The sequence below is a fragment of the Miscanthus floridulus genome, chromosome 8, assembly GCF_019320115.1.
Source record: "Miscanthus floridulus cultivar M001 chromosome 8, ASM1932011v1, whole genome shotgun sequence".
Taxonomy (NCBI): Eukaryota; Viridiplantae; Streptophyta; class Magnoliopsida; order Poales; family Poaceae; genus Miscanthus; species Miscanthus floridulus.
The window spans coordinates 148529464-148540911 of record NC_089587.1 but is presented as its reverse complement, the minus strand read 5'-3'; positions in this window follow the sequence as shown (position 1 = coordinate 148540911).

The window sequence follows — 11448 nt, the reverse complement described above, 5'->3', positions numbered from 1 at the left end:
AATGAGACAAGATGGCAAAACACCATTATATAGAAATTGTCCAATGAGCAAACTGGAAGCCGACATCATGCTGTTAGAGTTCAAATCGACAAACGGATTGAGCGATAAAGGCTTCGATTAGTTGTTAGGTATAATAAGGAAAATGCTCCCTAGAAAAAATGAGTTGCCAGAAAAGACATACTTGGCCAAGCAAATGATCTGCCCTATCGGCCTCGAGGTTGAAAAAATCCACGCATGTTCCAATGATTGCATATTGTACCGTGGAGAAAAATACAAAGACTTGGACAAGTGCCCCAAGTGTGAAGCTCCACGGTACAAGCAATGGCCGTCAGATGAGGGCACCAAGACCAGAGGAGGTCCCGTAAAGGTCGTTTGGTATTTCCCTATAGCTCCCCGGGTGCATAGGCTGTTTGCATGTACAAAGTCAGCCAAGCTGTTGCGTTGGCATGGCAAAGAGTGTAAGAAACATACAATGATGAGGCACCCCACCGATGGGCATGACTGGAGGAACTATCAATACTATGTTATATAAGGACATCGGTGGTGAGGTAAGGCACCTTTGGTTTGCTTTGAGCACAGATGAGATGAATCCTTTCGACCAGGTTAGAAGCAATCATAGCACCTGGCCAGTGACGCTCTGTATATACAATCTTCCACCTTGAGTCTGTATGAAGCGGTCGTACATCCAGATGCCACTACTGATCCAAGGGCCAAGACAGCCTAGGAATGACATTGATGTGTTTCTAGAACCAGTGATCGATGAACTAGTGGAGATGTTTGAAAAGGATGTGCCGGATGTTTGGGACGAGTACAAAAAGGAACATGTCACGATCAAGGGAGTACTTATCGCTACAATCACCGACCTGCCAGGTCGAGGTTCGTTGTCCAGAGAGAAGAGAAAAAGGCTATACTGGATGTGTCGAGTGATTGGACGATACCGATGCGGTAAATCTGCCAAATAACTCAAAGACGGTTTATATGGGACACCATAAGTTCCTATCTAAGGATCACCCTTACCGTAGGAACAAAAAAGATTTCAACGGTGCTATTGAGAAACGCTTAGCTCCAAAATATCGAGACGGGCCTATGATACTTCGAGAACTCAACAAACTAGAAGTTGTCCTTGGGAAGGGGGACAATGCAGTAGCAGTGCCTGATAGGAGCGTTTAGAAGAAAAAAATCAGTTTTCTAGAAACTACCTTATTGTCTATTTTTGAGTGTATGCTACTGTCTTGATCCCATGCACATCACTAAAAACATGTGCGCTAACACTCTTAACACCTTGATGGACACCGGGGAGACATCGAAGGATTCACTAGCCACACGCCTAGACATGCAACACTTGGGAATCAGAAAGGAGCTGCATCCCATGGAGCTAGAGAATGGCCAGTTCGAACTTCCGGTTGCGTCATGGACATTGAAGAAGGAAGAAAAGCGTGCGCTTATTTCTTTCTTCAATGAACTCAAAGTCCCGACGGACTACTGTGCAAACCCAAAGAGGCTAGTGAACATGAGAGAACTCAAGTTCAACTATGGCCCTATAAAGGCCTATGACTGTCATGTCATTATGACTCAGCTACTTCCTATTACCCTACGTGGTATCCTCCCCCCTAAAGGTCTACGCCCCAATCATAAAGCTTTGCTCGTTCTTCAACACGATCTCAAAAAAGGTCATTGATGTGTCCACTGCTAGAGCAGCTGTAGCGGGACATAGCCGAAACTCTCGTTAAGCTTGAGATGCATTTCCTATCGACTTACCTTGATATCTCATTGCATCTGCTCAGTTCATCTTGTTGACCAAATTAGAGCCCTTGACCCAATGTACCTGCATCAGATGTTTTCTTTCGAAAGATTGATGAAAGTTTTTAGAAGGTATGTTAGGAACAGATTCAGGCTAGAAGGGGGCCATGGTAGAAGGATGGTCAACAGAGGAGGCCATTGAGTTCTGCACATATTATCTGGACATCAAAAGGGCTTAGAGTTCCATAATCTTGTCATGATGAAAGACTACGTGGCAAAGGAACAATCGGGGAGAAATATGTTACAGTAGACGGCCCTATTTCTTTCAGACAGGCATAGTTCGCTGTTCTCCAACAAGCCGAGGGTGTGATGCCATACATTGATGAGCACAGGCAATCGCTACAAACTCTGTATCCGAGCAGGTCACAGGCTTGGCTAGATAAAAAATATAAGGAGGAATTTGTCAGCTGGTTACGACGTCGTTTGCTTGAAATAAAGTTAGGTAATCAACTGGATGCCTTAGCCAAGGGGCCTTTGAGTATATATCTTAAGTACCAAGGGTATGAGATCAATAGATTCATAGTTTACACAAAAAAGCAAGATAGAAAGAGCACACTACCAAAATTGTGGTGTTTATTTTGATGCTCACGACAACGTGTAGGCGACATACTATGGTTTCATAGAGGAGATATGAGAGCTAGCCTATGGTCCGTTGAAGGTAGCTCTTTTTCGCTGCCAGTGGGTCCGGCTTGAGGAAATCAACACTGACGGCTAAGGGTTCACTACCATTGATCTCACTAAGACCACATACAGAGACGACCATTTCGTCCTTGCAAGAGATGTTATGCAAGTCTTCTATGCAAGGGACAACAAGACAAAAGAAAGGCTAAAAGTAGTCCTAGAAGGGAAAATGAAGATTATCGATGTCGATGGAGTGACGGACGAAGAAGACTACAGGGGCTATCAGGAAATGCATCCATTCGGGGCGAACGTACCCCTACCTATCCTTTAAGAGGGTGACAAACCTGCTTACGTACGAATTGATCATAATGAGGCCCTCATTGTTGATGCACCTAAAGATAGTTACATTATTGTTAACTATGTAATCTTTATGCAGACGTTGTATCAGTAATTCGCACTGAATATTTAATTTATATTTTGTGCGCATCTCTACAATTTAATTATTGACTATGTAATCAAATATTAAGATGATGTTCACAAACACTATTATTTGATAATTATAGACCATTAATTAATTATCATAGAATTAAATAATCAAGACACAAATTTTTGTGTTATTTTATAATATAAACTAACTGCATTATTTCTATTATTAAATATATAAAGAAAAGTAAACTAATCGAACTCCCTATCCTAGCTCAGCGGTTAAGGCCGCGCACTCTGTACTCTAAGACCCGCGCTCGAATCCCAGGCGGGCCAAACTTTTTTGATTTTGCATTTACTATTTAGTAGTGCATTACGATGGGATAAAAGAAAAAAATAAAACCATTCTAACCGAACTCTCTATCCTAACTCAGCGGTTAAGGCCGCGCACTCTCGACCCCGTGACCCGCGCTCGAATCTCAGGTGGGCCAAACTTTTTTATATTTTTTACAAAAAGGCTACGATGACAGGCTCCAAACCGACAGTGTTTTTTATATTTTTTACTAAAAGATGGTGGCATGGCCCTTCACTGCCAGTTTTGGTTTAAAAACCGGCAGAGATAGCTTCTATCACAGTCGGTTGCTCAAACTGACACAGAAGGCCCAATTCACTGTCAGTTTTTAAACTAAAACCGACAGTGATGTATAGATGCTCCTCATATGCCAACAGTGCTCCCATGACCACAACAGTTGGAACACTGCTTCCACCTACCCCGACAACTTTAGTTTAGAAATAAAAATATACCACGACTGCTAACCCCTATAAAATGGCCCTCGGCCAGGAGCTAGCCTCTCCATGCATGTTGGTTTCAACCAGACCTTATCAGCTATGATACAATGTTTTCCTCTCACAGCAAACCACAGATATCGTTATGCATCGTAGCCCACCAAAATAGTGCACACACGAGGTAATAGAAGAATGCTACTAAGGTACACATGAGGTGGTTAAATTATAATGTGTTGATACACATTGATGGTAACATTGACCTGTACACAAATAGGTCTTTGTTATCGTATATGGAATTTTAGTGTAAGGTCTTTGTTATCATATATGTAACTTATTTCTAATTTTTGATGTATTTAATTACTATCTAAATAAATATATCGTTCTGGTTAAAACTTTTCCATTGTAGTATCTAAATAAATATATCCTTTACATATATGCACCTTCATTGTCGGTTCTATTTAGAAACCGGCAGTGATAGCCACCTTCACTGTCGGTTCTATTTAGAAACCAGCAGTGATTACCACTTTCACTATCGGTTCTATTTAAAAACCGATAGTGATGTCCATGCCCCCCTATATAAAACAAACTATCGGCCACATACATCGATCCCACTCACCCATGAACTCTCTCAGTCTCATTTCTCACGTTTCACTCTCACTTCTCAAGACATCCACTCTCTCTCTACGTGATTTGGTCATGGCTCCTGCATTTTTCAATGGTATTGATATGTTGCCTTCTCCAATATTGTATCATATTCATTTGATCTATATTTATATTCATGTTTCTTTGCATTCTACATTTATATATATTGTTATTCCTTGCATTCGATCTATATTTAATTATGTTGCCACATTTTACTTAGAAGAATTTTTTGTGCATATATTTTATGTTCATATTTTTTTTGCATTTTATCGATGAGGTGGTATGAACAACGGACCTCCCCAACCACAAGAACCAGGTTTCCACCCTGGCGATGAGCCATTCGCTCCTAATGTGGCCATTCCATGGTTCCCTGTTCCAGCTATTGTGTGAAATATTTTTCAACATCTTTTGTTTTTTGATGCTAACAAATAAGTATAATTAGTTTAATATCATTGTTGCATGCATATATGTCGTAGACTATATCTCCAATAGATTGACTGCGAACAACACTTAGCTGGTTCTTTATCTCGAACATCATCGAGAACACGACATCTAATGCAAGTGGTCGGCTATGGACGTGTGAACTCAGTTTTTTCATCCCTGTGAGGGGTTCAAATCATCGGAACCATATCCACGGGACGGGAATACAGAGTCCAGGACATGATAAGCGCCTAATTAAGTGCCGTGCGCATCTGTTTAGAGGCACTTCAACGTATTTGCTATGATGTGCCTGATTTTTTGCACTTCAAGGCACTTGCTTTGAATGCTGGTGATATCCCCGTCCCGCAAGCAAGCGAATGGTTTGCAAGCTATAACCATGCTGATGTGGTAAAATGGTCACTTATACCTAAGTCGTGGTTATTTGCTGTTTATTATTGTAATAACATTCTCTAATTTTTTTCTTTTTCTCCACATGCAGATTGCGCTACAGGACCTTGCCTATGCTGCATGTGGCTTGTGGGCCGTTCTAGACCAAGCTACGGAGCAACTCGGGTACGATTGGGACTTCTGCAATGAAAACCTCGGCTAGCTCACTATAGAAGGACGCCAGTACTGCATAAGAATTCCTAACAGGGGCAGTGGTCGTTCAGTAGGTTACATCTTTGGTCGACCATTCTTTCGGTATTGTGAGACATGAGAGAGTGCACTCATACGGGCATTGGACTTTATCGATACAAGCGGATACATAATTCGTGACATCAACTACCATATATGGCTATAGAGGCATGTTAGTGTGCGTGCCCCGATCGATCCCGACTATGATTTCGATAGTAATTAATATTTATTTAGCTAGATCTTTAAGGTCGTAGTTTAATTGGATTCTAATTTTAAAATGTACGGCTTTATGTGTTTAATTATTGTCATGCATGTAATTCGTGTAACATTTGTTGGGCAATTAGAAATATACATTCCGGTGTCGTATTGGACTCAAAATTATTCTCAGGCTTGCACATGCCATGTGTGAAGGAAACACCAAATTTGAGATTTCCGGAGATGGTTTGCTACTTTCTGAGGTTTAATTGAATTTTCACGCGATGAGACCGTTTAATTATAGGTTGAACTGAGTCTACCCATGAAAAGATCCGGAATGGTGCTAAATTTTTACACAGGCTCTAATATGCCCTAATGATAAGAATTTTGTGGAGATGGATGACAAAATCTATTGGGTCCAAGATGAAATTCACCCTCTTTTATCTCATTTGGCACAGAAAAAAATATAATAAATAAAAAAATAATTAGAAAAACCTAATATCTTGTGTGGGGTCTTAATTTGGGTGTACATGTTTGCTAAAAAAATTTCAAGCCATTTCAACATAGACGAAGTATACATGCTTTTACAGAGGTACATGTGTCCTTTCATCGAACCATGACTATACACATAGGTTATCAAGGTTTCTGTGGTTCATATGCATTCCGATATTGTATTGGTCTCAAACTTTTTCTTAGGCTTGCACGTGCCACGTGTCAAGGAAAACACCAAGTTTTAGATTTTTCGGAGATGGTTTGCTACTTTCTGAGGTTTAATTGAATTTCCGCGCGACGAGACAGTTTAATTATAGGTTGTACTGAGTCTACCCACGAAAAGATCCAGAATGGTGCCAAAATTTTACACAGGCTCTAATATGTCCTAGGGATAATAATTTTGTGGAGGTGGATGAAAAAATCTATTGGGTCCAAGATGAAATTTATCCTCTTTTGTCTCATTCAGCACACAGAAAAATATAATTAATAAAAAATGATTAGAAAAACCTAAGATCATGTGTGGAATCTTAATTTGGGTGTACAAGCTTGCCAAAAAAATTTCAAGCCATTTCGACATAGGAATACATATGCTTCTATTCATTTAGTATATAAAAGAATTTTTTAATATATATAAACATCACTGTCGGTTTCAAAAAACCGACAGTGATGAGAAGAAACCGACAGTGATGCTTGTTATCACTGTCGGTTTATTTTGAAAACTAGCAGTGATATATAAAAAATTAAAAAAAAATTGTGTCAGTCCTCAGGTTTGAGCTCGGATCTCGAACTATAGAGTTCAGACACTTAACCAAAAAAATTTCAAGCCATTTCGACATAATAATACATATGCTTAATAAATTATAAAATTAAACCAAAAAATTGGGCCGCCCAGGATTCAAACATGGGTATCGGGGGCTGAGTCGTGGGGTCTTAACCGTTGAGCCAGTAGGAGGTATTTGAAAAGTGTGGAAAAGATAAGTTATTTATGCTGTAACCGCTACACGGTAATCACTGTCGGTTTAAAGAATGGCCCGGCAGTGATGTACCCCCATCACTGTCGGTTTCTACGTACAACCGGAAGTGATGTACCCCCATCACTGTCGGTTTCTAATTAGAACCGGCAGTGATGAGGTCAGGTATAAAAGCCTGTCGTGGGTTGAAAATTTTCAACCCCGCGCCAACCGTTCCTAGCCCCGCGCTCCTCTTCTTCGACGTCGACGCCCGTGCACCGCCCCAAGCTAGAGCACCCATCCACTGCCCCCCACGCCACCGTTCCCAGCCCCGCGCTCGTCTTCTTCGACACCGAGACCCGTGCACTGCCCCACACCGGAGCAACCGTCCACCGCCCCCCGCATTGTCGTTCCTAGCCCCGCGCTCCTCTTCTTCGACGCCGACGCCCGTGCATCGCCCCATGCCGGAGCACTCCCCACGCCGTCCACCGCCAGACACTAGAGCACCACCAAGGCCTTCAGGAGCACGCACGGACAGCTGCTTTCCCTCTCCCACGGTGAGTGCATGGCTCACTGCCCGCTAAGTGTTCAATGAAATGCCCCACGGTTGTTGTCTTTCCAATAGCAGCCGATTCCTATTCGATTGAGTTACATGCTGTTACTCCTTGGTTTAGCTATAGGTAGAGTGTCAATTGATGGATTCTTGTCAAATGTGTACAGGTATAATCGCTATAGGTAGAGTGTCAATTGATTTTAATGGAATGTATAGCATGCTTAAAAAAAGACATCTATAGATGTTTGTTCCTAGAAAAAAAGTTAAAAACAACTTTTAAAATTGGCTTGGTAGCAGCAGCAAGTATGATTACTAAACCACATTGATCTCTGAATAATAGACAGTCCAATTATTGAGGTTATTTTTTATCATGTCAAGGATAAAGAACATTAAATAGATTTAGTTTGGCCATATAACTTGAATAATAACTCTTGTTCAGTGAGTTACCATTATCACTTACCACAAGCCTAATTTACTTAAATGTATATGCAACCATGGCATGGTATATAGTGCATATTGGTCATATGCCTATGATTTATCGAACCTGGGAAGATTGCTATGCTCAAGTCAATCGTTATCTTGGTAATTTGCACAAAAAATACAACACAGAAGCTGAAGCTTCGAGGGCCTACTATAGTCATCCGGTCCTACCTTGCAAACCATGGGCAACCAGCCTACTATGGTCCAATGAATGTAAACCATGGCCATCCGCTGGCACTGAAGATCGAAGAGAAGCCACCCGCCGAAGATGTCAAGATTAGGAGAATTGCTCCTTAGTCTTAGAAAGATGTCATGTTTTTATTTATGGCTATGGTCATCACTTTTCTTATTTGGAACTTGATGTAGGCTTAGTTTCAGTAGAACAGTAGGTGGACTTTGTTGTATGTGGTCAATCAAACAATGAATTTGTTCTAGGTGAACATATGCTATTATTTGACTTTGTTGTATGTGGACTTATTATTAGACTTTGCATTAAACATATTATATATATATATGAACATATGCTATTAGTAGTTGTCCGCGGCCAAAACTAACCACGATCGTGTCACAAGCCATGACTCATCGTCGCCTATTACCCCGTTGCCGAAGAACTGATCGGCAACAAGAAGCGGCTGATATCGCTGGGACGGGAGAGCCACATGATCCGACAAACGGTGACGGTGTCAATCAGGTCAGTGAGAACGAGTAGCCATGGACCCCGTCCGACCTGCTTGATCTGGGTCAAAATGACCAAGATGGCTAGGTAACTTTGGTATCATGTCACTATGTAGCCATACACGCTAATCAATTGAGAGGGTCATAGCTTACTTGGTCTCTCTACCAAGAGCCTCCGCTGGCCAAGAAGCCAGAGGGTTCGGGTAGTAGGAAGACTAGATCCAAGCGAGGCGTGTCAAAGATTCCTATTTGTAGGAATGCACACTAGTACATTACTGAGTTCGATGAATTCAGAGATCCACTCTTACCACATATAGCTTTGACCAAATACAAGACTATCCTCGGGTTACTTGTTAGGGACTTCATTCCGATTAAGTACAGGAAGTGGATTGGGAAAGATGATGACCGGTGGAGGGTTTCCGAAAGCGAGAAGGATTACATATGGGATGTCAAGGTCCCAAAGTATTTCACTTTCCCAGTCGAGTATGACAGAGAGTTAGTCAAGAAAAAAGCAAAAGAAATCATGGGGACATGCTTCAAGAATTTCAAGGGGACATTATACAAGAATTTTGTCCTCCAAAATAAAGAGCCCGATTTCGATGGTGGACAGTTTAGCAAGCAGAAGGACTTCTGGCAGGCTTTCAAGAAATACAGGTTATCCAAGGAGTACTTAGAACTGAGCAGGAGGAATAAGGAGAATTCATAGAAAGCGACGAATCCTCATCATCTCGGCTCTCAGTGGCTACGCAAAAAAGATGCCAGAATTTAAAGCAGAACTTCAAAAGATGGATCGCCTTGCTGAGGAAGGCGTTAGGTTGAGACCACTGATTGGGAGCCTAAATTGGTATTATACTGTATGGGGAGAAATGTACGGCATGCCGAGGACAGGAGCTTTAGCTCCTCAAATCAACCCATGAGCGAACTCATCTAGAGGATCTCCCTAGGTAACTGAGGAGGTGAGGCTAAGGGACTCGCACTTCTAATAGAGAGAAAGACGTGCTCACCCAAGCACTCAGAACCAAGGAGCACCCTGGTCGTACTAGAGGAACCAGTGTTGTTCCTTGGAAATTAGCATTTTCCCAAGAATCTAACACTTATCGGAGCCACTCGAGGGGTAGAGCGGAACATGAGGCGGAGTATTTAAGGAGACTAAAAGAGATGGAAGACAGAATAGAAGCACGGATTGAGGCTACCGTTGAAGCGCGAGTCGAGCAAATTTTGCTGTCCAAGGGGTTAGTAGTACCACAAAACCCTACTCCTAGTGCCTTTAGCCCACAGTTTAGGGGTCACAGCAGCTGCGGATCGACCCCGCTCGACGAAGAAGAGGCGAATGTGCCTCATCCGGTGGATGATATCACTGAACCCATCAATGTAAGGTTGTACATCCGTCAGGAATGGACAAAGGACAAGGTGGCGCTCGGCCAGGCCTGGCCTGTGGGAGATGGGACAATTAATGGCCGCCCAATTCCACTGGGGTACGCTCGCGTCACCATTGACAGAATACTTGATAAGAAGTATAACAAGATACCCATTGAGTACCCCTGTAGCGGAAGACAAGCCAAAACTTGATCAAAACAAGGGCTCTCAAGTGGCCTGGCACAAGCGCTTTATTAAGCTTGACCATCAATTGTCCTCTGATGATGACGGACGACTGTGAGTCTTCGCCCACCCATGATGATCACTCACCATCTCCCAACAGAGATCACTCTCCTCCTCATCTGGAGCCATCACCCCCGAGAAGATAGAGGTCTCCTTCTATTCCTCCTCGTCTGACTCTATCTTCATCAGCCCTGAGAAAAGTGACTCCTCCTCCTCCTCCATCTTCATCAGCGCCGGGAAAACAGAATTCTCGTCGTCATCCACCTCCTCCACCTCAGCCCAAAACAAGATCAAGGATATCCTCGCAGTTGCAGAAAAGGTCCTTGTATTCAGTCGCTAATACTCTCAAAGTAGACCAACAGAAAAGAAAAAGATCGTTCAGTGGCAGCATTACCACCTTGATGAAAGAAAAATTTACAGCATACATGTCGAAGGAAGATTGTGTTAGTTTCTTCAATCTATGTGCCTCACTGCCTCCATTTTTGTTGAAGTCCGAATTCGAAAGGCAAACACAGAATAAATACGCTACAACAAGAGACGAAGAAACACACAATAAAGATTTAAGGAATATTATGAAGTTAGTCGAAGACAACCCTGATTTAACCATGGAAGAGGCCACGAACATCTATTATGATATACAAGGGACGGGAACACCGGTAATGAAGTATGAAAGGGGCAATCTTTTGGTTCCCGATCATGAGTATAAAAATCTAACAACATATATGCGTCAGTTACATGAATATTACATGGCTCAAGCAACAAAGATGGATGACTTTGGTTTTGAGGTTATTATCCGTTCGTCACATGTTTTCCAATATCCTGAAGAAGAGAAGTTCGATGTCGAGTGGGAGTGCTTGTTCCAGCTATACCAGAAACGCTCTCTCGATGTTCAAATGTTGACACTATGGACTATGTAAGTACCCTACACGCACGATATTACAATTAACTACTCTCTTGAGACACAAATTGTTAACTTTTGAGCACTTCCCATGATTTTATGTAGGTGTATAGCAAAATTTTGCATTCTAAAAAGTAAATGGGATTACATAGGCTTCTTGGACCCCATGCGAGTCAATAAGAGGATATGTCTAGGCCTCTATGGATGTGACGTGGAAGACCTGAAACAGAGATTGATTGTTGTTTTTGATGAATTCACGATGAAGAAGAAAACCCACA